The sequence below is a fragment of the Pezoporus occidentalis genome, unplaced genomic scaffold (genome assembly GCF_034315485.1).
Source record: "Pezoporus occidentalis ecotype Australia unplaced genomic scaffold, CSIRO_AGI_Poc_V1 ctg176, whole genome shotgun sequence".
Classification (NCBI taxonomy): domain Eukaryota; kingdom Metazoa; phylum Chordata; class Aves; order Psittaciformes; family Psittacidae; genus Pezoporus; species Pezoporus occidentalis.
Window position 1 is genome coordinate 319,485 of NW_026913596.1, and position 22,940 is coordinate 342,424.

A 22,940-nucleotide genomic window follows, 5' to 3' on the forward strand; every position below is an offset into this window, starting at 1 on the left:
TATTCTTGCTTTTAAATGACCTTGGACTAAACCCACAACTTAAAGAAACACATGGACTATTGTCTTGCTGTCACTGCTGGCTTTAGTACTGCCAATGGGACTGCTCTTCTGTAGTCTATCATGTATGCAATGGGATCAAAAAAGGAAAGCCAGTAAGATACATGTATCTATGATGCATAATTACAGCGTAATTACCAAAATCTCCACTTCTGCAGAGAGGAAAACCCATGGAGCCATTCCCATTACCTTCCATCCATGCCATACGAAGGCAATTCCATATCCTCAACCAAGACTGGCCAAGTCCAACTTCTCCAGCTCCAGTAAACAAGAGGGCTGAAGGATGCTGGTGGATTTTAAGCTGTCAGCATGTGGACTGCTGCTCTTATGAGCACATTTTGGGGGAAAACCTTAGGGTTTGTTGCTTTGCAATCTGCTGCCACAATCGTTTGGCTGGGAACCGACAGGGATTTCCTCCTTTTGGGATTCAAAGAGTAAAACATGGATATAAAGTGAATAGCACTGGTCAGAGCAGGATTTGCAATTCTTCTTCTCTAACCTGCCACATGTGCAGCCCTAATCGCAGTCAGTGCCTATTGTCAGATGAGGGGAAAATACCAGCACCTTCTCCATCTGCCTCATCCTGCACTGAGCCCGCAGCAAACCCTTCCAAAGAACTGTGCAAGGTTCATTAAAAGGAAAATATCCAGGGTAATTGCCCCTTTCTGCATATTCCTCACTCCAATATTCTCTAACATAATAATGCTCCACATTCCTGCAGAACTGTCTTTTCAGCATGTTTTTGCATTATGCCTAATTTTGTAAGAGTTTTTCAGTCCCACATAACGACACAGTTCAATGCAGAACCAGATATAAATCTGGCTTAAGAGACTCTCAACAGGAATTCATTTAAAACTGTAAATGTTAAAAGATTCTGCCCCTGATTTATGGCATTTTCTTATTTCAAACAGGGAATTAAAATCCTTCTTAAAAGATACATCCTAAATCATGATAAAAGCTCTGCTCGAGTGACAATGCTGGTCAGAGCAAGAGCCACAAAGCACAGCAATCTGGAAAGAGCACTGCCTGGTACATTTTGCTTCCTCGGCAGGCGCTGTCCTGCGATGAACTCAGTCCCCATCTCTTAATCACTGCAAAATGGACTCCTGGATGCTGCTGCTTTCATGCCTCATCTCCCCCCTCCTGCCCTCCAAGCGTCAGCACCTCCTTTCTCCCAAAGATCTAGCTAAATAAAGGAGCTGCTTTACCTTAAATGATTAGTTAATGGGTTTATTCCATTAATATTAATACTAATAATTTATAAGTAGTATTAATAATAATTTATTATTAGCAGTATTATTGACAAAGCCTCTTCCAGCTCTCCAAGGCGCTCTGTAAATATCGCACAAGCATCATTGTGCAAACAACATTTAATCTTAAAAATGACCGATGCTACTCATTATTATCAGTCCTGTAATCGTCTTTAATGCCTCATACTTGTGAGCAGATGAGATCATACTGACCAAGCCTTGAGCATCACAGCCCCGTAACACACACAGTGGGGTTCATGAAGTTTATACAAAGGACCATTTAAAATGAAGCCATGCAGTGCATTGATGCAGTTCCCAAGTGGATTTTTAAGTATTCTAGACTCCAAAAGAACAGGGGCCTATGAGACTGACAGCTTTAGGTCATCCTTCCTAGATGTGCATCCACTCCATTACCAGGCACCAAGCTGCCCGTAAGAGTCTGTAACCTTGTACTGCTCCATTAAGTGTAAGAATCTAAATGGGAGAAGGACCAGCATCAAACACAGAGTAAACAAAGGCAGCCAGAAAGAAAGGTTATTCAAATATTGATATAATTAATTGCTCATTCCTCGCAGGCCACAGAGCCATTAGCAGAAGCCAAGGGCTCTGCGCTGCGCAGCCTCTGGAGATACAAAACACAGCACCCATTTGTTCATTAAAGCCTCTGTGGGTCACCCCAGCACTCAGACCCGAAAGCACTCCAGTTAACTGCAGTGATGAGGCTCCGAAATGCTGTTTCTATGTCCCACTTATCCCTCACAAATCTTCCCAGAGACAGTATAATGGAGTTTAAGGTCTTCTGCTGCCATTTCTCTTCATCACACAGCTGCGCGAGTAAAATCAAACACCAGCAGGTATTTGTTCTCTTCCCCAAACATCCGCCCAATTAATCCAGATAAACCTCAAACAAAACCTTGGGTGCCAGTGGGATAAAAGAGACCTTTCGAGGTGCTTGCTGTCAGTACCTAGAACATTAGAAGTGATCCCATTACACAACACATTCCCAGCCCTCCCCATGGGGAGCAACCACAATAGCAAAGGGAAAAGAAAACCCAAAACAAATCAGAGGCAGAGCTCTGTTCCCAGGCTAGGTGAAGACCTGAGCCATTTGCACTATAGATCTGAGTGCCAGGCACACTTTCCTTCACCACTTGTTAACTTCTTCCTCTTCCTTTTAACTGTTGTTTGATGTTTAGAAACAAAAGGGGTATTGGAACCCAGCTGCAGGTTCCAGTTCCCACTGGTGCTGATGGGTTGGAGGTTTTGCTGGTTCCCCCCCCCCAGTAAATTGATGGATCCTTCAATTGCAAGCTCTTTTCATCTGGTTCAGATTTCAGTAATTCCTTGCTTTTGAGAAAACACTTCAGGAGAAAAAGACACTTAAAATGACCACAGAAAAGGGACATTATTTGTGTGCCAAAAGCTGTTTACAGCTCTGAGGAGTGCCAGGGCCAGGATTTCCTGCATTTCTCCTGCAAAGGAGTTGAACCAGCAGGTTGGTGTAAACCCAGGGATGGTGCCCCTATCCCAGGGCACAGCATGGAACCCACATCACCATTGGGCTACCAGTGGCTGGGAAAACCACTGCCAGCTGTGCTTGTGCTTTATTACAGAGAGAGATGCTGAGAGCACGACTGACGTTTCCAAAGGTTAAGCATCACAGGCGGTTTCATGCTCTCTACATTTTAAAGTGGTTGCTTTCTGTTTCTCCTTAACATAAACTAGAACTAATCATAAACCCAAACCTCTGCGCCCGGGGTGGGAGCCCTTTGGGTCCATGTTCAGCCGGAGAAAGGAAAGAGGATGCAGGGGCTGGGGCAGGTGTTATTTTTAGCACGACAGCTATTTACGAGCTCCATTCCCAGAGGGAATTCAGTGAGGAAAAGGGATGCTGATGTGTTTCTTACTAAATATAGAAAGAGAGATGCACTGTACATAGCGCCGGCTCCCGCAAGGACACAGCCCGGGTGGGACCCACTGCCCCAACAGGGGCTGCATGCATGGGGCTGGGTGCTCAGTTCACTGCATTTTAACCTTGCAGCTCTTGGTGTCTGGAAAAGGCTTTTTAAAAGCAGCTCTTAGACCTAATTGGCTCCAATTTGAAGCCTTGATCCTGTAATGAATGGCTCCAGAAATCAAACAAAGCGTTTTCAACACAAATAAAATTGCCTGTTATGAAAGCAGAACGGGTTTAGGGTAATATTGACTTGAACATGCTGTCAAGGCAAATCAACAGCAGGGAGGAAAACAACCCTCCCTCTTTAAGGCAGTCTAAGACCAAATCCAGCCACTGAGATGGGACCACATCTGAGTCTGTGCTCTATGCCCCTAAATGAAACGGGGGCTCACTGTTAGCAGGCTCATTTCATAACTATTTAAAGATATATACCATTAAAAAAACATTATCTTGCTTGACAAAGACAGAGATGCATTTCAGAATTACCCTGTTCTTCTCCATCTTTAAGCATTTAAAGATCTCACGAATGAGCTTTGACATCAAGGAGCTCCCAGCTAGATGGGGATGCCCTAACTCCTCCTATTCAGTCTTCAGCCCACATCCCTCATCCCTCAGTATTTACCAGGGAGCTGCGCTGCCCGGAGGACACCACTGTGGCTAGGCTGGCTCCTGCCTTTGCCTTCAGGCAGTTGTTTCCATGTGCTCGGTTCACAAGGGGGTCGGAAGTCGCCATTCCTCAATCCCCAGCCTGGAGCCGAGCGCCGCCATGCAGACAGGCTGCAGCTATTTGCAGACACACAAGGAGTATATAGGAAGAGAAAAATTACATCCCGGGAAGTCAGATGGTGAGGTTTCTCCTTCCACCTGGAATACTGCATCCAGAGAGGGCCTTTGGCCAAGGGCCTGGAGGGTCAGGACAAGAGGAACGGCTTTAACCTGCCAGAGGGGAGACTGAGGTGAGCTCTTAGACAGAAGCTCTTCCCTGGGAGGGTGCTGAGGCGCTGGCACAGGGTGCCCAGAGAAGCTGTGGCTGCCCCATCCCTGGCAGTGTTCAAGGCCAGGTTGGACACAGGGGCTTGGAGCAAGCTGCTCCAGTGGAAGGGGTCCCTGCCCGTGGCAGGGGTTGGAGCTGGAGGAGCTTTAAGGTCCCTTCCGACCCAAACCAGGCTGGGATTCTGTAACTCCCACCCACCAAGAGGTCCTGGACACGGGGAGGGCTGCCCTGGCAGACATGAGTGAGACCCACCATACAGATATGCTCCATCCTCCACCTCAAGGGCTGCCCCATGCAACAGCCTCTGGGTTCAGCTCCATCCCCATCCCAGCACTGCTGCCAAGGGGTCTGTGGGTTCACATTGAGGAATTCCTGTATGTTTCTCCCTGTTTCCCTCCCCGACGTGGAGTTACATTTGTCACACTCTGTATCCCCTCACTTAATGCATGCAAATTATGTTAAATATTTCATTCATTAAATGGCTCAAGTTATTACTGAATTGTACCTTAAGCTCTTCAGAAAGTTAATTCTTCTCACACTCCATCACTGGTGTGAAATAACCAACTTAAAGGGGTATTTCACAGTTTGTGCTAGACAACTTCTATTAGAAATCCCATCCCTTTCAGAGTTACTGTTTTAAGCACTTCTGCGACTTAAACTGTTGAGAGGGAATGATTTTATCCTGTTGCTAACTCTCACTGCACTCCTGGTGTGGAGCCCAACAACCTGCAAGGACCCAACCATAAATCCACTGGGAGAGAGCAGCGCTTTGAAAGCTGTTTTCTCAACAGCTAAGGGAGAGGAGGAAGGCACACAGATTTGAGAGCTTTTTGTACTTCTGTAACTCACAGGTAGCTTTGCTGTTTGAAAGGAAATAGTGCCTGCAATAGCCCCTAATGTGCCACGAGCCCTTTGGGAGTTTAATAAGAGCAATGTGGAGTGGCAGGATCCATGAGCGGGCAGGAGGAATGGGGGGGAAAGGTGCAATTACAGGGGCAGCTCCAGCTATTTCCAGCCTCTCGGAAAGCCAAGGCAGCAGCGTCCTCATCAGCAATGACAAGGTCATTACCAGCTCCAGTGAAGGGAACAGGTCCTGGCTAACACACCGGCACAGTCTGGCAGCTCCCAGCCCCATGGATCACCTTCCCCGGGGTGAAGGCAGGACAAAACACACTGCGCTGCGTGCCCAAGGGGTGGTGACGCAGGAGTGCTCCGCACCGCTGCCTCCTCCCACCAGCACTTTCCTGTTCGCACGCTATGGGCAGCTCCAAGGGAAAACAGGGCTGGCTTCAACCCATCTTTTAACTGCCATGTGGCAGCTACATCTGTATGAACTTCCAGCCTCGGAGGAGATATAGCTGGTTAAAAATTCAAGCTGGAACAGCGCACAGACACCTAATGAAGCCCATGGCCAGTGACCCATGGAAAGGCAGCTCCATCCAGCATGGGATGCAGGTTTACAGCCTCAGCCATGCACAACAGACACGGCAACACCCTGCAACATCCATCTCAGCTGGGAAAAACCTCTCTGTTTCCAATGGAAATATGCAAACCAGGCTCTGCACTGTAAATCTTCCTTGCTGGCGCTAAGGAGATAAGTAGGACCTATTAACCTCCCATGTTATTTCCAACTTCATTACTGGAGCTGACACGACGAGAGCGCACGGTGACGGCTCTTTTTGGCAGAGTGCATGTAAATCGCTTTCCCAAAGGAAATTACTTCTCTGGGCTGAATGTTATTAATCCAAGTTCTCCCTTAGTCAAATTGTTGCCTGTAATAAATATGGAACAGGTTGCTATGCTCATCTCTGAGGGCATCCCAATCCAGCTGCAGGTTTCCCCCTCATGTGAAACCTTTATGCTCCATGAGAGCATCCTTCACCCGAGGATGGGGACCGTCCACCCTGGTATCACCCTGTGCTTGAGAGCCCCACGACTGCAGCTTGAAACTGTATTTTGATGGTGTGGAGGGCTCCAGCAGCAAAACTGCATGAGGAGCAAGCCAGGGCAGGTAAGCCTGGGGAAGAGACATGAGGCACGTCCTTAACCCGCACCATGATGTAGTGGCCTTCCACAGCACCAGCTTCCATGGCTGGTGCATCATTTGTGTCAGCTTTGGCACCATTAAAGCAGCACAGCTTCCAAGGTTTCAGAGTTTATGCTCTTTCCCAGTGGATAAACACTGGCATCCTCCTCATGGAACTAGAAAAATCCCGGGGTTTACGCACTAACAGATCAGAAAACCCCATAAAAACCAGATCAAAACCCAATCTGAACTTTGCCAAAGATGTGCCTAGAAAAACAGAAATTTCACATCTTAAATTCTTGGAGGAACTATAAATTAAGAGAATTCTATTTGCAAGTTATGCCTTTGTTTTATTGAGAACCAGCTTATCACCAATAAAGATTTTCACTAAAAATACTCCCCAGACACCTGGTTTTTCCTGCCTTGCCCACAAAGGGCACACAATCCCTCCTGCTCAAAGGTACGGAGCGGGTTCGGAGCGCTACAAATGCAGCGGTACAGAAAGCCCTTCTCCTCATTTGTTAGCCAGCCGAGTGTGAAAATGTTAATGAAGGCAGCAGAAACCATCTACAGGAAGCTCACCATTAAGATTTCCTTCACATCCCACAGCCCTGCTCACACACAGCCCCCTGTGCATCAGCCTTTCCACCCAATCACAGCCGTAACTGCCATGCTCTGTCCAGCCACCCTCATTCGGTGGCCCTGATGGAGGAAATCCCTGTCATTCAATTAACTCCAACTTTTATTACATGTATTCCTAACAGAAAAGAAACACAGAGGGATTTTCAGTGTGTATCTACTCCCCCAAATGAGTATTCTTTAAACACAGCATGCCGGCAAACAGCCTTGAAGTCAGGCAATACCAATGGCACCTTCTTCTACTGAAGCATCTCCATTTTGGAGGTGGCTCACAAAAGCCCTGACTCCTGGGGAACAGGCACCTTCCTGCTGCTCCATGCAAGCCTTTAGACCTTGCTGGATGCCCTACCCCGGGGGACAGTGCGCTGCTGACCCGGACCAGCACTCCATGGATGTCAAACCATACAGGTCAACTCTCCCACTGGAAAAACAGCAGTTTTCCTGAAGTCTTCTGCTTATCACCAAGATTATCTTGATGCCCTGCCACCCCCCACATTCCACTGTGTGCAGTGCATTATCAGGGCTGTCCTTCCCTTGCATGTACTTTACATTTAGTGTAAATAAATGCATTTTGTAGGGCCATGGTGGCTGCTGTCAAGGTGAACACTGACATGCTTGGCATTTGGGCAGCCAAACTCTGGGTTGGATGCACTGGAGGCTCAGCATTGCCACAGGAAGCAGAACAAGGCTCAGCACCGTGGCTGGCAGACGGACTGGAGGCTGAATGTACCAGGAGAACACTGTGTGGTGGGAGGCACCAGCCACAGATGCTTCCACCTCTGGAGCGAGACGCTTGGGATATCTCAGGCTCCTGCAGGAGCTCCCCACAATGACCCCAGCACATCTCACCACCCTTTTCCATCTGTTTGTTGCACAGCACCTTCTCCCATGAAGCCCGATGGCTGCTGAGGTGCTGCTGGCTCCCAGATGTGTTATTCTCCATACCGTGGATGTGCGGCAGGAGCAGCACAGACACTGCCCCAGTGCAATCCACAGCAGAGCACCAGCAGCATCCCTAAGAGAAGACACATATCCCTCTAGGCAGAGAAGTGAGGGAAGAGAATGCACGACAGAAGGCAGGCATGTGCACAAAAAACTGCTTCCCCACCACAGCCGTGTGATTTTTAATTTTCCCCTAATTTCAGGAGTGCAGCACTGATATAAAAATCCCTATAAGTGTTTTAGGGAGATGGTAATGGTCCTATACTAAAATAATTCAACCAACACTATAATTTTAGTACCACTATCAAAATGAAATAATGGCTGTTTACTATGTTACACCTTTCAAATGACCTTCATTTGAATACAAATTGGGGCTCCAAACTCTAAAAGCTGCTCCATTTCAGGAGGCAGCAAATTGAGGATGTTTACCCGGGTTCACTCTGCCAGCAGCTTCCCTGCCATCCCCACAGAGCCTCAATGGACTGGTGGGGGGGGGGATTTTCTTTCCTTCTTAAGATGCTTAAAGGACCCACATGGATCCAGCTGGAGCCCAAGCAGGACAAATCCTCTGCTCCAATGGGAATCACACTTCCCACATTATCCGGAACTACCCGTTATCAGTGAGCCCTGTCTGCTCACATCTGGGAAGATGGATGAGGATTATCCTGCTATTAATCAAGTCCCCAGCCCAGGATGGGTCCTACCTCAACCTGTGCCTATGGAAACACCTTGATTTAAGGCACAGGGTCTGCAAGCAGCAAGATGCTGCAGAAGGAATTTTGCTATAGAGGTTCCAGCATTCCCTCTCCCGCCTGGGGAACACCAGCCGAGCAGCAGCTATTTCTCTCTAATAATGAATTTTTGCCCTTTCATCAACATTAGTCAGAGCAAGCTCCAAAGTAAAAAATCCCACTTGGTGCCAGGAATATAAAAGAAAACATTGACATGATGGGCAATAAGCAAACGCAAGGAATGTGCCCAGCTGCAAAGCAGCACAAACTGATAGCAGCCGATTCTTAACCCTTCCAATGTCATTCCTAAGCAGGAAAAAGGATGTATCATGAAGACAGAAGCTTCTCTAGATGGCACCAGAAGGCATGCTACAAACTCCCCCCTGCACAGACAGTGATGGGCAATGGTCCCCCAGGATGCTCCTCCCTCAACAGGTCGGGGACATTCACCTTTCCCCGTCTCCCAAACAAGAAAACACCCAGAAAACCTCATTTAAGATGGTTCAGGCTTCAGGCCAAGCAGCTGTGGTGCCGTTGGTGCCTTCACAATGCAAGCGCCACAAGGGAAAATCCCCACACTCCCAAAACATGGAATATCTCTAAACATTCCCCTCCAACACACCTACGTGTGATTACTCACAACCAGCGAGGAGGAGGGAGAAAAACCCACTTCTTGTTTTCAATTCTCCTCTCTGCATAAAAGCTACCGCAAGGGAAGCAAGGCAAGGGGGAGACCCCATGCGAGGGGAACACCCTTAGCAGCGTCAGCCCCATTTTGGGGTGGGTAAAGGGGAAATCCCTTCTGTAAAGAGCAGTCTCTGTCTTTCCCCAGAGTCTTTTTGGGGAGGGAGGGTAAGGCCCGTGGATGGATGCTCCAGCTGGAGATCCTGAGCCAAGGCTGGTCTCCTTCATGGTGACATTGTGGAGAAACAAACGGGGTTTAAACAATAGGTGTTGTATAAAACATCTGAAAACAAGACAAATTAGTCATTAAAAATTAATTTTGGAAAATTACCATCTTGCTAATAGGCGCCGTTATGGCTTTGCACATTCCTGCCCAGGCAGGAGGGAGGAAAGGGGTTTAACACATGTTTTAACACCCATTTTATTGTGTTCCATCAAAAACTGAAGAGACAAATGCCCTCGGAAGCCCGAGCTCCTGCACTCACACATCCACCACCCCAGTGCAGCTGCATTTGCCACGGGCACTCACTGGAAGGAAAAGCCCCTGTACTGCGGGATTCTCCCACCTTCTCCCACGCTGCATCCCCATCCCTCAGCTCACGATGTTGCAGCATGGCTCAGTCTCATTCCCTGTTACATGCTGGGCTTTCTGGGGAGTCAGTGTCCAACCCTGCAGGGTCTCCAGTGCCAGCTCTGCTCCACTGGGAGCTCTCAGCCGGTTTCCAACACAAGAGAAGGGAGGGCAATTCCCCTGCCCGAACACCATCAGTGCTCCATCAGTTACCCCAAACCCCATGAAACCCTGGAAGCTCTCTGCACACTGGACAGCAAAAAGCAGCATCTGCTGTCGAATAAGCTGGGAAGGCACCTTCCCACCTAACAAGGGACGAGACCCCCAACTATGAGGCAAGAAACATATAAAGATACAGGGGGAGAGCAGAGCAGATCCATGCCCTGCTTCTCCCACCCATCACTCCCACAGCCCCCAGTGGGCAAACCCCAGGGCCAGATCCATCCCCCTGCACTCCACCCAGGCTCAGAGCACAGCCCCATTGGGTGAGGGCAGCAAAAACCAGAGAGCACCAAACGATGTGACTGGGGCAAGTGAGTACTTGCAGCCCTGTTCTGAACTCCCCCCACCCCAAAGCCACAATGCCCTGGGATGCTCCGGCGTTATCTTTGCTCTCTTGACAGCCAGGACTGCATCAAAATACTCAAGGTCAAGAGACCAGCATGGTTCGAGGCAATCTGCACCTCTTAAAACAGTGACAAATAAGTGATTTAATTTTAATGAGCTTTTTTGCATCTCCAATCTAATTACGGCATTATCAAGTACTGCTCCGAACTGCAGGTGGCTTCTCATTACTGGGGGTAAGGCTGTCACAAGCATTTTTCATGAATACTAAAATCCATTTCATTTCACTACCTGCTCCAAAGCTCACCCAGCCCAACTCAGAGCAATGCCCTGGCCCCCAAAACCCCACATTTGGGGGAGAAACACTGAAACCCCCATTTTCCAGCTAACTGCTCCACTTTTGAATGTGGGTTTTACTGCAGTGAATGGAGAGCAGCATCCACCCAGACAGCCTCATGCACCCATCAGCTCATCCATCAAAAAGTACAAGTTTTGGTGTGTGAGATGCTCCTGCCAGGCAAAACCTCCCCCAAAAGCAAACATCTTGCTCTGCACGCTGTGAAAGGACAGTCAAGAAAACATCTCTCTCTTCTAGACTGCTTCTTTCAACTTTATATTGTTTCCCATCACTAAAACCAGAGAAAGTGCCCCAGTGCCAAAGCGCTTTCACAACATCAAAATACTTCAGTTTTAATTCTAAACCTTTGCAAAACCTCCTATTTTTCTGATGGTTTCTGGTTGATTCCTTTGCCCCCCTCTGCTCAGCAGTTATTGTCTCTTCTGTGTGATTCATGTCCAAAAACTTCCTTCCCTGGCTGTTACTCAGAAGCCATTGAGAATCAGACGGTTTAAGACTCCCAAAAAACCTTTTCCCCAAGTAATAACAAGCCCTCACAGTAACTGCCCTTCTTTCAGAGCACAGAGATGTGGAGGATCCCACTCCTCAGCATCCCCTGGGAGCAGCCCCTGCTGAGCCACAGGAATGCAGAGACAAGGAGAAGGAACCCAGAGGGCTGAGAATCCCTCACCAACAAGCTCCCTTTTAAACACACACTAGTTAAAACCTGGAGTTAATGGGGTTTTTCCAAAGGCCTTTCTGGAAAGTTCTGTGAGCTGCTGGCAACAGCAAGGAATTTGCCTCCATCCATGTACACAGTGTTCCTGTGCTCCCAGGAATGGAGAAACACTTTCTATTTCTACCTTGACAATTTCCACAGACACAACACTCCATCACCCAGGAATCACAGAGCACAGCACTGACCCATGGCACTACTGACACCAACCAGCATCCTGCAGCAGAGCACCAAGGCCAGCCAACACGCAGCCCAGCTCACCCTCCAAATCACCTTTTTTCACCCCAAACCAGCCCCAACAGGAGCACTCACCAGTATCCAGGGAGCTGCAGGGGGGACACAAGGGGTGCACCAGCACTACAGGGATGCTCCAGCCAAGTGAATGAAGCCTGGCTAGGGCCGGACTTGGCCAGTCCCACCCATCCATCCCTCAGCCTCATCAGCTCCATTGGCCACAGCTGGGAGAGGCCATGGGCAGCAGCACCTGAGCCCCCTCACCGCATGGGCCAGGCATGTATGTGTGTGTGTGTGACTTACATTACATCCATGATCAACACTACCGCCCCCCGGTGCCATGCATGGCATGTCGTACCCAGGAAAACCCAACACTGGAAGAACTGTGGCTGAAGGGAGAGCGAGCAGAGCCTGTGCTGCAGCGAGGGCACATCTGTCCCCCGACCTTGCTGCAAACCGCAGTGCCTTGGAGATGCATCTCCCCAGCAGCCAGTTTCCACCACATGGTCTTTACTGATTGCATCTGCCTGTGCACAGTAAGGGTGGGTGCTGCCCCGCACCTCTGGCTTTAGCCTTGGGGACAGCATGCTTCCTTATGGGAAGTCCAGGGATGAGGCAGCAAAGGCGAGGGTACCACTGATCCCTGGCTTCCCAGCTCCCCCAGCCAGGTTACACGGGCAGATCTGTCCCTTCTCCAAACACCCTGACTTTAAACTAGAGCGTGTGCCAGCAGCTGCAGCACCGAGACTGGGGCAGCAGAGACGTGGCACTGAATGATAATGAAATACATCCCCATCATCTGCCATCGCGTGCTGCAGGTGCCGGTGCAACGGAGCCGAGCCTGACTCTTTTGTCAGCTGGCAGCAAACACCTTTTAAAGCCAAATCCTGGGGGATGAACTCCGAGTCACTTGGCCTTGCATGGGGAGGAGCTGCCTCTGACATGCCAAGGGGTACCTTAGACAAGATTGCTTTCATGATACTTATGATTTTGGTGATAGACATGTCTGATGCAGCATTTCAATCTGTTCCTATGGGGGACATACACACCACTAATGTCCCCACTGGCACCATTTTCCTCAGTGCCTCACACTTCCCAGCATCTTAGAGCACCCGTAGCCGGTGAGGGATATTGGTCAAAATGGAAACGAAGGCAAGGGAAAAAGGCAAACAGGCTGAATTTGCAAATGAGTTTAATTAGAATGACTACAACTCAGACAGTTACACATCTGATATGCTGTAAATCCAACTTGTAAATCCAGAGCAGTGAAGGAGCAGCTCTGCTTCCTTGTGGAAGGGTGCAAACCCCTCAGAACTCATCTCAGGGAGAACATTGCTTGAGATGCTGCCGGGACATCAATGAGCCATCACCCTCCAGGACCATCTGCCTGTGGTGCCACACCAGCCTGTACACATGTGGATGCTGCAGACCCTGGTCTAAGATTCACAGTGGAAATGAGATCCAGAACATGGAGGGGCCTGGACACAGTGCCTGTGCCCACAGATGGATCTCCTTGACACGCTGCTGTTGTACCCTCCCTGGTCAGTGGAACAGGATAAGTCCTGGATGGAACTGTTTCATTTTGCTCCATGTGCTCCAGCCTATGTGACTTTTCATTCAAGGTCAAAAAGGGATTCCTGCCCCTTATGTTGATAGTAACAAAAAAAATGGCAGAAAAAGACATTTCCAAACTCCACCCCCCCCAATTTCCCTTTAACAAAGAAAGCAAAATTAGGAAGGATAACAGAAGTAGGAATTTGTGTGTGTGTGCGGAACAAAACCAGCCTGGATGCCCCAGCCCCTCACATGCCAAAGCCCCCCCGTAGGCTGTTTGCCATGTCAGGGCACTTTTTCAGAGCACTGAGACTTCAGCTGCAGCAGCTCAAAGCCTCCATCATCCTCCCAGTGCATCCCATCTCTGAAGAAACAGGGATTTTCTCTTACCCACTATGGCAAAAGCACTCAGACAAACGTGGGACCAAATGTCAGTTTATTGCCTCCCCCCATATTTCCAAACTCAGCCAGGACATTCCAGATCTTAAACCCAGGCAGCTCATCTGCATCCCTCTGACGGCAGCACAGGGACCGCTCTGCAGCGAGTGCATCCCTGGGAAGGTGTTAACACTGAAACGTGGACACTGCAAAGGCAGCGACTGGCACAAGCCCTGCCAGAGGCACACATGAGCTCCTTCTCCCTGGGAGAAAAGCGTGGCGAGAGACACCCATGAAATGAAGTCAAATCTGGGGAGCTCTCATGCAGGAACTCATTAGAACAGTTGAAATACTGAGTTTACATTATTCCAAATGAAGCTCTTAATCCCATCGTTCACTCTCACAAGGTGTAAGCTATTTTGTGAAAAATAGATTTATATATCTGATGCATAAATCAGGTCCAAATCCGGATGCCGCAGGACGCTCCTGCTCCTTGCAGCAAGACATCATGAACACCTAACATACAGCACGTTTAGACTCTTCCCAGAGTGGGAATCTGTGCTGAAACTTCCCATCACATTCCTAAACACCATGAATCAGCTCACAGACAGTGATTTGCTTTACCTGACATGAGCAGGCTTCCTCCACCTCCTGCCCTTTGCAGGACTGAAATCAAGACACGTGTGTACACCCCCTACCCCCAGAGCTGCTCAGAGCATCCCCGGTGCCCGGGGACTCCTGCTTTACACAAAAGCACGTTTTCATTCCATTCTGAATGCGCCCACGGATTAAAGACTGAGATGCCACAGCAAAGCAAGTTAAACATTTACTTTCTATTAAAACACCTAAATGAGAAGATTAAACCCTGTTTTACTTTTAACAGAAAGGCAAAGTCAAACCGGCACAGGAGCGGCTTAGCAGGTACTTAAAGCCAAGGCATCCTGATGCCGAGGTAATCAATTTAAGGAGGGAGGGATTGCTTGAAACCACTCAGATAGGGGGAAAGAAACTAATGCACACACACTGGAAAGGGCCTTTCAGTTATCCCTCCCCGGGAACGCCCCCGGAGCCCTCCTGTGCCAGGCCACCAGCCTCGCTGCAGCAGACAGCTCTCGCCCCGGATTTCCCCATGAAGCACTTTCACAGCTCATCACTCTACGGAGCACGGCGCCTGCTTGAGCTCTTTGTTTATTCTTCGTTTGAGGTGGCAGGAGGAGAGCCGATGGAATACAGAAAGGGCCCCAGCCACTGAGTTTAGCAGCAGCTGGAGGGCAGGGAGATGACACGGATCACACAGCACATCACTGTACCAATTTATGCCCTCATCTTCCTACATCCAAATCTACTCTGCTTGGTACCAAAGCTGGTTACTGTGAGCTCGAGCGCATCAGCTTGTGGTCGTCACCCACAGGAGCCCATGGGTGAGGGTGACACGAGTGAGCATCAGCACCGACCACTTGCATCCTCGTGGGACAGCTCACACTGCCCTCACCCAACCACATCGCTCCCGCTTCCCTGCAATCACCGTCTCCTCCAAACTCGGATCTTCCCTGCAAACTCCGCACATTAAATGCCTTCACAGCACCCTCCTGTGGGGATTCTGCGTCCGTACAGAGACAGGGGCAGCTAGAGATGGGGCTCACAAGGAAACCTTCATCCTCCTCCTCCGGCGATGCCAGCAGGGATGAGCAGCACAACGCGCCTCTGCCGCGGCTGCCCCGGGTTATGGGCGATGCCAAAGGCACCGCAGTCACCAGCCGGGATGGGGCTGACATGAGGACGCGGCTGTGCTCCTCCAGCATCCTGAATCCACCCCGGGCGTTTCTCTGCCGTGCTGCCTCACAGAGCCGAGCACGACAGGTAATTAAACACACCATAAAACGTTAGAGCAGGCTTTCCTGCAGTAACCACTGACAAACAGAAATGCGCCTTGACCACTTCACCGATCGCTGCCCGAAGGGGGTATATGTCAGTTCTAAAACCTGCTCTGGAAACGAGAGACGTCTCCATTTACAGCACCTTACCGTGGCATCACTTTGCTTTAATGCTTTTTGTGGTGATGCTACACTTGCAGATAGTTGAAAGCATTTTTACCATAAGCTACAGAGGTTTTATGCAACACTTCGCCACCGCAATGAAAACCAAAGGGTTCCCTGATTTCTAAGAGGAGGAAAACTCGAGTTTCTAATTATTATGTTGCTAAACATCATCTTAAAAAGAAATAAAGCTTGTATGTTACTTACAACGTTGATTTACAGCATTCAGAGTGGGTCTGAGGTACTGAAATCCCACAGATAGCAAACACCTTCCCACTTTCCACAAGAACACTGTAAAATTAGAGCTGAATAAATCTCAGCTCTGATTTATTGATTATCCTTCAGGTTATGCAGTAATTTAACGTGCCTCACACCAGACCAAACTGGCAGAGCGCACACAAGTCAATTCACTTGTGCAACGTGCAAGAAATTTATATGGCATTATTCACTCCTAAAGCACCTCACACTGAATTAGGATTAAAAGATAATGCTTCTGTAGGAATGAACCAAGATTTTGCTTTCCAAAAAGTGGATGGATGTGTCAGTATAGGCATACCCACATCTAGAGAGACGTAAAATACAAGTATTTGGCAGACTTTCAGTTATGATTTTAAAGTTTTAAACCTAGAAACCTTAGAAGAAACCTGTGCTTGGAATCAAAGTTAGCCTCAAACAGAACAACAATCCAATAAGCAGTATTAGATGGGATTCACATGCCAGCTACTGAGATACCGTTGCATAAATCAACGACTGATGCAGGATCAATCAGAAAGAAGCTGTCGGAGATGAGCATCGACTTTGGAATATTCAAGTGCAAAACAACTAAAGATTGTACTTCCACTGCTGGAAAACCTTTCCACATTGTCATCCTGGACAGGAACTAAACCCTCCTCAATTCACTGCAGTGATGAAGCCACAAGGAAGGAAGCGCTGCTCAGCCTGCCACCTCTATCTAGCTCACTGCCACCCTCTGAAGACATTACCAAGATCCATGGTTGCTCCTCCAGCGTAGGGAAAGGGCAATGTTGATGCTGAATCGGTCCAGCAGGACCCAGAGCAGGCAGGAACCACAGCAAGAGCCAAGAATAAGGGTTTTGGTGTCCCTGTGTTCAGGGAAGGCTTGTATTGGGTGGGAATCCCTTATCCTTATGGATGAAAGACATTTCTTACTACTGTTACCATCAAACTAGAGCAATATCCAAGGAGCAGCAGCAGTGTTTTCTGGATGAGAACACTCCATTTCCACCTTCAGGCATTTCACTTCTTCCCCCACACCCCAGCCTCGCTCAAGGGATAGTGGAGCTATTCCCAGCTACCAAGAAAATGCACCCTAAACAAATGGAGAGAAAGGCAAATAACAGGTTTGGTAACAGAGCCTTGTAAGCTGCAGTCATTTACCAGGAGCAAAATAACCTCAACAGCTGGAAGGAGAGCCCTTCCTCACATCAGGGTCAGATGTTCCAGAGGAACGGAGGGCATCAGGTAGAACAGATTGGCCTCAACCCACTGGCATCTCCAAGAGCACCACTCCCCATCTGCTTTCTTCTACTCATCCCCAAGAGGGAAAGCGAATGCCAAGGCACAAACCCTGGTTATCTAATGACACGTGGATCCAAGCACTGAATTAGTAATTGCTTCGCCTCTCATCAGCCCACTGCCCCGCTACCGCACGAGGACCGAGGAGGACGGGAAGTGAATGGATTGGGTGGGAAAGCAGCAGTGCTTCCCTCAGGGATTCACATCCCAGTGTCGCGGCACCTTCCCCCCAGCCCCTAACAAAGAATGGAGACAAGTTGTAGTATTTGTTTCATATGTTCAACACAACAGGAACATCACCCAGATCTAGACTAGGTCCAAGTAATAATCACTGTAATTAGCACTTCATTCATATAATTACCAGCAGACCCCATAACATTTTACAATGGAGGTAATTACCCATATTTTACAGCTGAGGAAACAGATACAGTGCAGGTGAATAACTTAAAAAGAAATCATCAGTAAATCTGTGGCACAGCCAGAGACTGCAATTATCCTTATTCCCAGCCAAGGCTCTCCCCAACAATCCATGCTGAATTCACTTCTGTCTTGTGGGAAGGAATCCAGAGAAAATAAACACAAACTGGAATTTCCAATCTCTAGAAGAGCTGAAAAGCAGACAAGCCAGACCTGAAGGAGAAATAAAAACACATTTTTATCACCCAGTGTTTCCTCACCCAAGGTCTGCAGCTACGAGCCAAGGACAGGCAGAGGGCCCTAAGCTCCAGCACACACAGGAAGCCAAACGCAGGGTTTCGGTGGCTACAGGAGTTCTACTTCTGTAAGCAGAGTAAAAGCAGCAGCACAGGACGGAGCCAGGGAAGGTTCCCCCCTTCAGCAACCAAAGACCTTCACCCATTTCCAGAACGTAAAGATTAAAGCAAGAGCAGTAACTCAATTATTGAAGGACTTGGCAGACAATACACACACAGAGCACAAGCAGGGCCACAAGCCTGGGAAATCCACCCAGCAGCATTCCTCCCCTTCCCTCCAAGGTTCTCCCCAGAAGCCACCAGCCCTAAAGCACAGGAGTGGGGCACAGCTGCCCCTCTGCTCAGTGTACGGGTACAGAAACCTATGGTTCCTCAGGCACACACCAGGGACCTGTGCTGCACACTTCATCCTGCACATCTGGATGAATTTATTAACATAAAACCCCAGTGCTGGCTTGTGTGACCGGTCCAGCTGCTTTCTGCAGCAGTCCAGGCTGCAGTGCCACTGTTCTATGAAATGAACAGCTCACACACATTAACGTTAATCCAGCCCCGGCTGCAATACCTGAGCTGCAAGACATGCAATGTTCTAAGTCTAGTAAAGGTGGCAAGTATTTCAGTTCAGCCATTAGCTTATGTTAAGGTTAGCACAGAAACCTCTCCAGCAGAAGCAGATATTGCATTCATTTAAAAATCCAGACTTGCTTCCGGAATGGATGTTATCAATATTCTGGCTCTGAATAACAGAAAAACCTCATAAGCAAGTACAAATCTCTCAATATTCTCTTAATATTTAAACAGACAAATGTTTTGCTTTACCAACACTGTGCAGCATTTGTGTAGTTCTTTGATTAAGTGTCTGAAGCGAACATGTATTTTAGTTCAGTGAAAAACAGGCTCAGTGAAATGAATGAACCTCCATCAGCCCTTGCCATAGAAGGGACAACTGTTGCTGATATTATCTACTGCACCAGACTTTAAGCTTGGGTAAATGGCAATGCTACTGCATGCAAATGAAGCAGCTTTTCTTACTAATATTTACTGTTGTTTATGCAGGAAACAGAACAATTCCTGTTTCCCTTTCCAAGGGCTCTACCTCCTCCCTCCTCAGCAGCCCGAGCACCCAGGGAGCCCAGGCAATAGCTGAACAGAAATAATCTGTACTCATTACACTGATCTCTGTGAATAACCATCTGCATCTAACAGAACACTTGGAAAGATGAGGGAAAAGGCAGCATGCACCAGCCTGTGTCACCCCGACACCTCAGCAGATAAAGCCAACTACTTCTACCGCTAAGAGCGCTTACCTTATGGAAAGCAGGCAGGACGGACGTGATAAATCTCCTGAAACAAGAAGTTCTACCCATCTTTTAACCTCCCTGTTATACTATTGACTCCAATTCCCAGCATCAGACAGTTTTACTCCACCAGGTTTTTTTCCCCTTGCTCTGTGCTCGAGCAGGAGGCAGCTGACACCAACCCTCTGCACAGAGCAGGGAGATTCCCTTTGGCTTCCAGATGTCTAAATAAAAGGGGTCTGAAAATTGCTTTCCTCGAAAGTCACGTCTGACTGCTGCTGCTGCTGTGAAATGGGTGTCACAGGGAGGGGAAAACAGTCTGCAAGGAGTTTTCTTGGGCAAAATAAGTACTTTTTTCCACTGGGTTTTAAAAACGAGTTCTGAAGTGGAGAAATAGCTCGAGGTGACTTTGGAGGATTGCACCTCTCAGGCTGACATTAAAACCAGAGTAAAAGCCAAATCCCAGCTATCCAAAACACGCTCCATGTAGGAGCAGCAGCCTTGCACACCAGAACTGGTGACTCCAGGCCTACAAAGCTCTTAAGAGCTAAAATTTGGAAGAAGAGGGGTAAAGGAAAGAACCACCTGAACGCTTCAAGCCCTGATGCAGGCTGTGATCGCCCATGTTAGCTCCCAACCACTGGGTCAGAGCGACACATACACCCAGCACGGAGGAGCTGCTGCTCAGCAGCACTTTGGGAACACTGCCTGCCACGTTATTTAACAGGTGACTCTGCAAACACAACCAAGGGCAATCTAAAAACAGAGAGCTCGCTGCTGAAGCGCCAAGAGCAGTGCTGGAAGTACCATCCTCTCACGCATGGATGCTAACTAGAACTAGAAGATGCTTTTCTCGAAGCAGCCCCTGGTGATGCTGGTGCAGCCCCAGTGCCCAGGAGCTCAGCCCCTGAGCCCTAAGGCATGAGCAGGGACAGGCTTTGGGCCACAGGCAGCAGCCAGCAGGGTCAGTGGAGCTGCCATGGAGCACATGGACAGCTCACTGCCATTTTAATCTGTAGCTCTAATGAACGATATAAAGTTTTATAAGCATCAACAAGGCTCAGAGAAGACCTAAATCCATTTCAGTGCTCATTTAGCAGCTTCATCTGTGTGCAATTAAAACTTCAGCATTAAATGTTAGAGAATAAAATAATGAGACACTTAAAAAATAATCTGTACTTCAGTGGGCTGTGCTCCATGGGTTTCATGTGTTCATTTACAAGATAAAAATAGGATCTGGCCAAAATCTGCCCTACGTGCTGGTACCCCTTCCATAGGAAAATGGAAAGAAACAGCTCCTAAACTTCGGGGGCTTTACTACCCCATGTACACACAACACTGCTGCTCTGAGCACACCCGTGCTTATAGCACAGCTCGGAGTATCTATAACGTGCCTTTTGGCTTCAGTGCTAATGTACAAATAAATGTAAATTGAGTTTCAATGGAGATTTTCATTTTGGTCTAAAGCCTAATCTTTTATTAAAATGGCTATCCGTTTCAAGCTGATGGTCAGGAAAAGTTATCTCCAGGACAGGGAACAAGTAAAGAGTATTTCCTAGTCACAAGAGCATCTTAAATGCTCCCTCTATTTGTCTGAGCTATCAAGATGTGGCTGGGCAGTGGAGGGGGGGACAGCAGATGTTTGACTCACCAAAAGAACAGCAGAGAAATGCAAATGAAAACCGAAGATGTACAGAAACATCAAAATAAACTGAAAGTACTGGGAGAACACAGGTCAAAAACAAGGTAATAAACAGGAAACAAAAGACACAGTTCAACTTAAAAGAAACAAAAGCCAATGGAAATGACATACTTTATTTTAACAACTGAAATAGGTTTTTATTCAAGAAAAGCCAACATTACAGAGCTTCCAAAAGAAAAACTAAGAGAGACCTTTGGGGAGGTCACAGAACGCTACAGTTTAAAACGATGAAATGTTAACAGCTTGCACACCAAAAATTAAAAATGAAATGAAATTAAAAAAATGAAATGGTTACCAAAGTAATGCAGGTCAGGGGATCAAAGGTGAAGGGTCACACATTATTAAAAAGAAATCCAAAAGGGCGTCTGCATCAAGATCTCTGCAAAACAAAGGAGCTTCAGTGAGTACAACTGGAACCTTCCATGGAAGCACATCACAGCTCTCGCACCACACACAGCCCCCGGCAGCGCCGTCAGCCCCCCCGACGTCCTGCATCTTATCCTGCTTTACTCTGTGTTGTAGCCTGCCTGGGGAAGGTTTTGCACCTCCACACCGGGGCAGGAGACCGCTGCTCGGGTCAGGACACCACCGCTGCATTCCCTGCTCTTGCCTTGTTCTCTGGCCCTGCAGCTATTGCCCCCACGCACACCAACCCCAAGCATCCCAACGCACGGGTTTAATGCTACAATAAAAAAGTAATTCAAATGTGGTTACTGAGACAAAGGCCTTTCCTCCTGGAATTTCAATTACACACAAGCTATAAAACAACCTTTGGTACCCATTTCCAAGCACGATGCAGTCAATTATCTATCCTAAATTTATGCAGAGCGCGTCATATTTACATCAGATAACTTTAGGAAGAGACAAGCACCAAGGGCACCACATCCCTCCTCACTCTGGCGTCTCTTCCCTGCCAGCCAAGGCATTCAGCTCTGGGAATCTCTCATCTGGGTAAAACCAGCTTCAAGCTCAAAGGCAAGAAACAAACCGCCCCCCAAAACTGTGTCCTAAGGGAAAGCAGCCACCAAGTGATGACAAACCGCTGTGGTCAGAGGGGAAGGGATGGGACCTGCCTGCACACGTTCCCACGGAACACATGGCATCTCAAGCCCAACGTACCGGTACCACAGCCAGCTCTGTGGCTGTAACAACCCCAGCAGCAGCAGCAGCATTCAAAACTCTCCTGCTGAAGTCACCGTCACATGTTGGAGTTAAACCTAAGTTCTCGCCATTACTCCCAGCATTTCTCAATTCCAGGTTTTGTGACCCAAACCCAAAATCCAGCTTTTCTCTGTTACTTCACCCGCGTGCCAAGGCTGATCCATGAATCAAGGGTTACACAACAGGCTTGGAGACAGCTCATTCTGAAGGAAAGCAATTTGGAAACCCTTGTTCCCCGGCACCCGCCGCCTTTGCAGAACACAAATCCATTTCACTCAGTCCTTTTTGTTCAGTTCTATCCTACACAAAATCTTTGCTTTTATTGGCACTGATTTTTCCTCCATATCCAGTTTTTCTTTTCCCTCTAAATCCCAATTTTTCTCTTCAAAATGAAACAGCCACCCCTGGCAGCAGCGAACAGGAGACCAAGACGACGAGATTTCAACCACTGACAAAATACAATATCCTCAGTTCCCATTTATTTGACCAGAGACCAATTCATTTGTGTTTATACACACCAGCCCCTCGCAGAGAGACACTAAAACTGACTTTGCAAATTGACTTTGCTGTAGCATTTCCCTTGCTAAATGCAGCACAAAGCACAACTCGTGCAACAGAGCAGTGAGTGTTTTACTCAGCGCTGGGCAAGGCAGAGAACCAAACATGCCATGCAGCGGTACCCACCACTCCTGGGGGTGTTCTGGAGATGACCAGCTCAATAACCACTGAGTTAGTGAACTCTACTGACTCCCTCATGGTTGAAGAAGGCTTTGCATGGCTGGTAACTCCAGCTTCTGATTCCCCCTCCACCAGATCCCATGTTCTCTTTTGACACTACAC

At 48.2% G+C, this 22,940-nt stretch overlaps 1 protein-coding gene and 1 long non-coding RNA gene across 12 annotated transcripts in view; both read right to left on the reverse strand.

The window, feature by feature from the left end:
* Nucleotides 1–22,940, reverse strand: part of CAMTA1 (calmodulin binding transcription activator 1) — a 288,512-nt gene that overhangs the window by 185,131 nt on the left and 80,441 nt on the right. The gene's annotated exons all lie outside the window — the stretch shown is intronic.
* On the reverse strand, nt 17,484–21,314 carry LOC134161552 (uncharacterized). Its single transcript, XR_009964018.1, has 2 exons — nt 21,235–21,314; nt 17,484–17,856 (listed from the first exon to the last, which is right to left on the reverse strand). It is a non-coding gene; the product is annotated as an uncharacterized LOC134161552 (long non-coding RNA).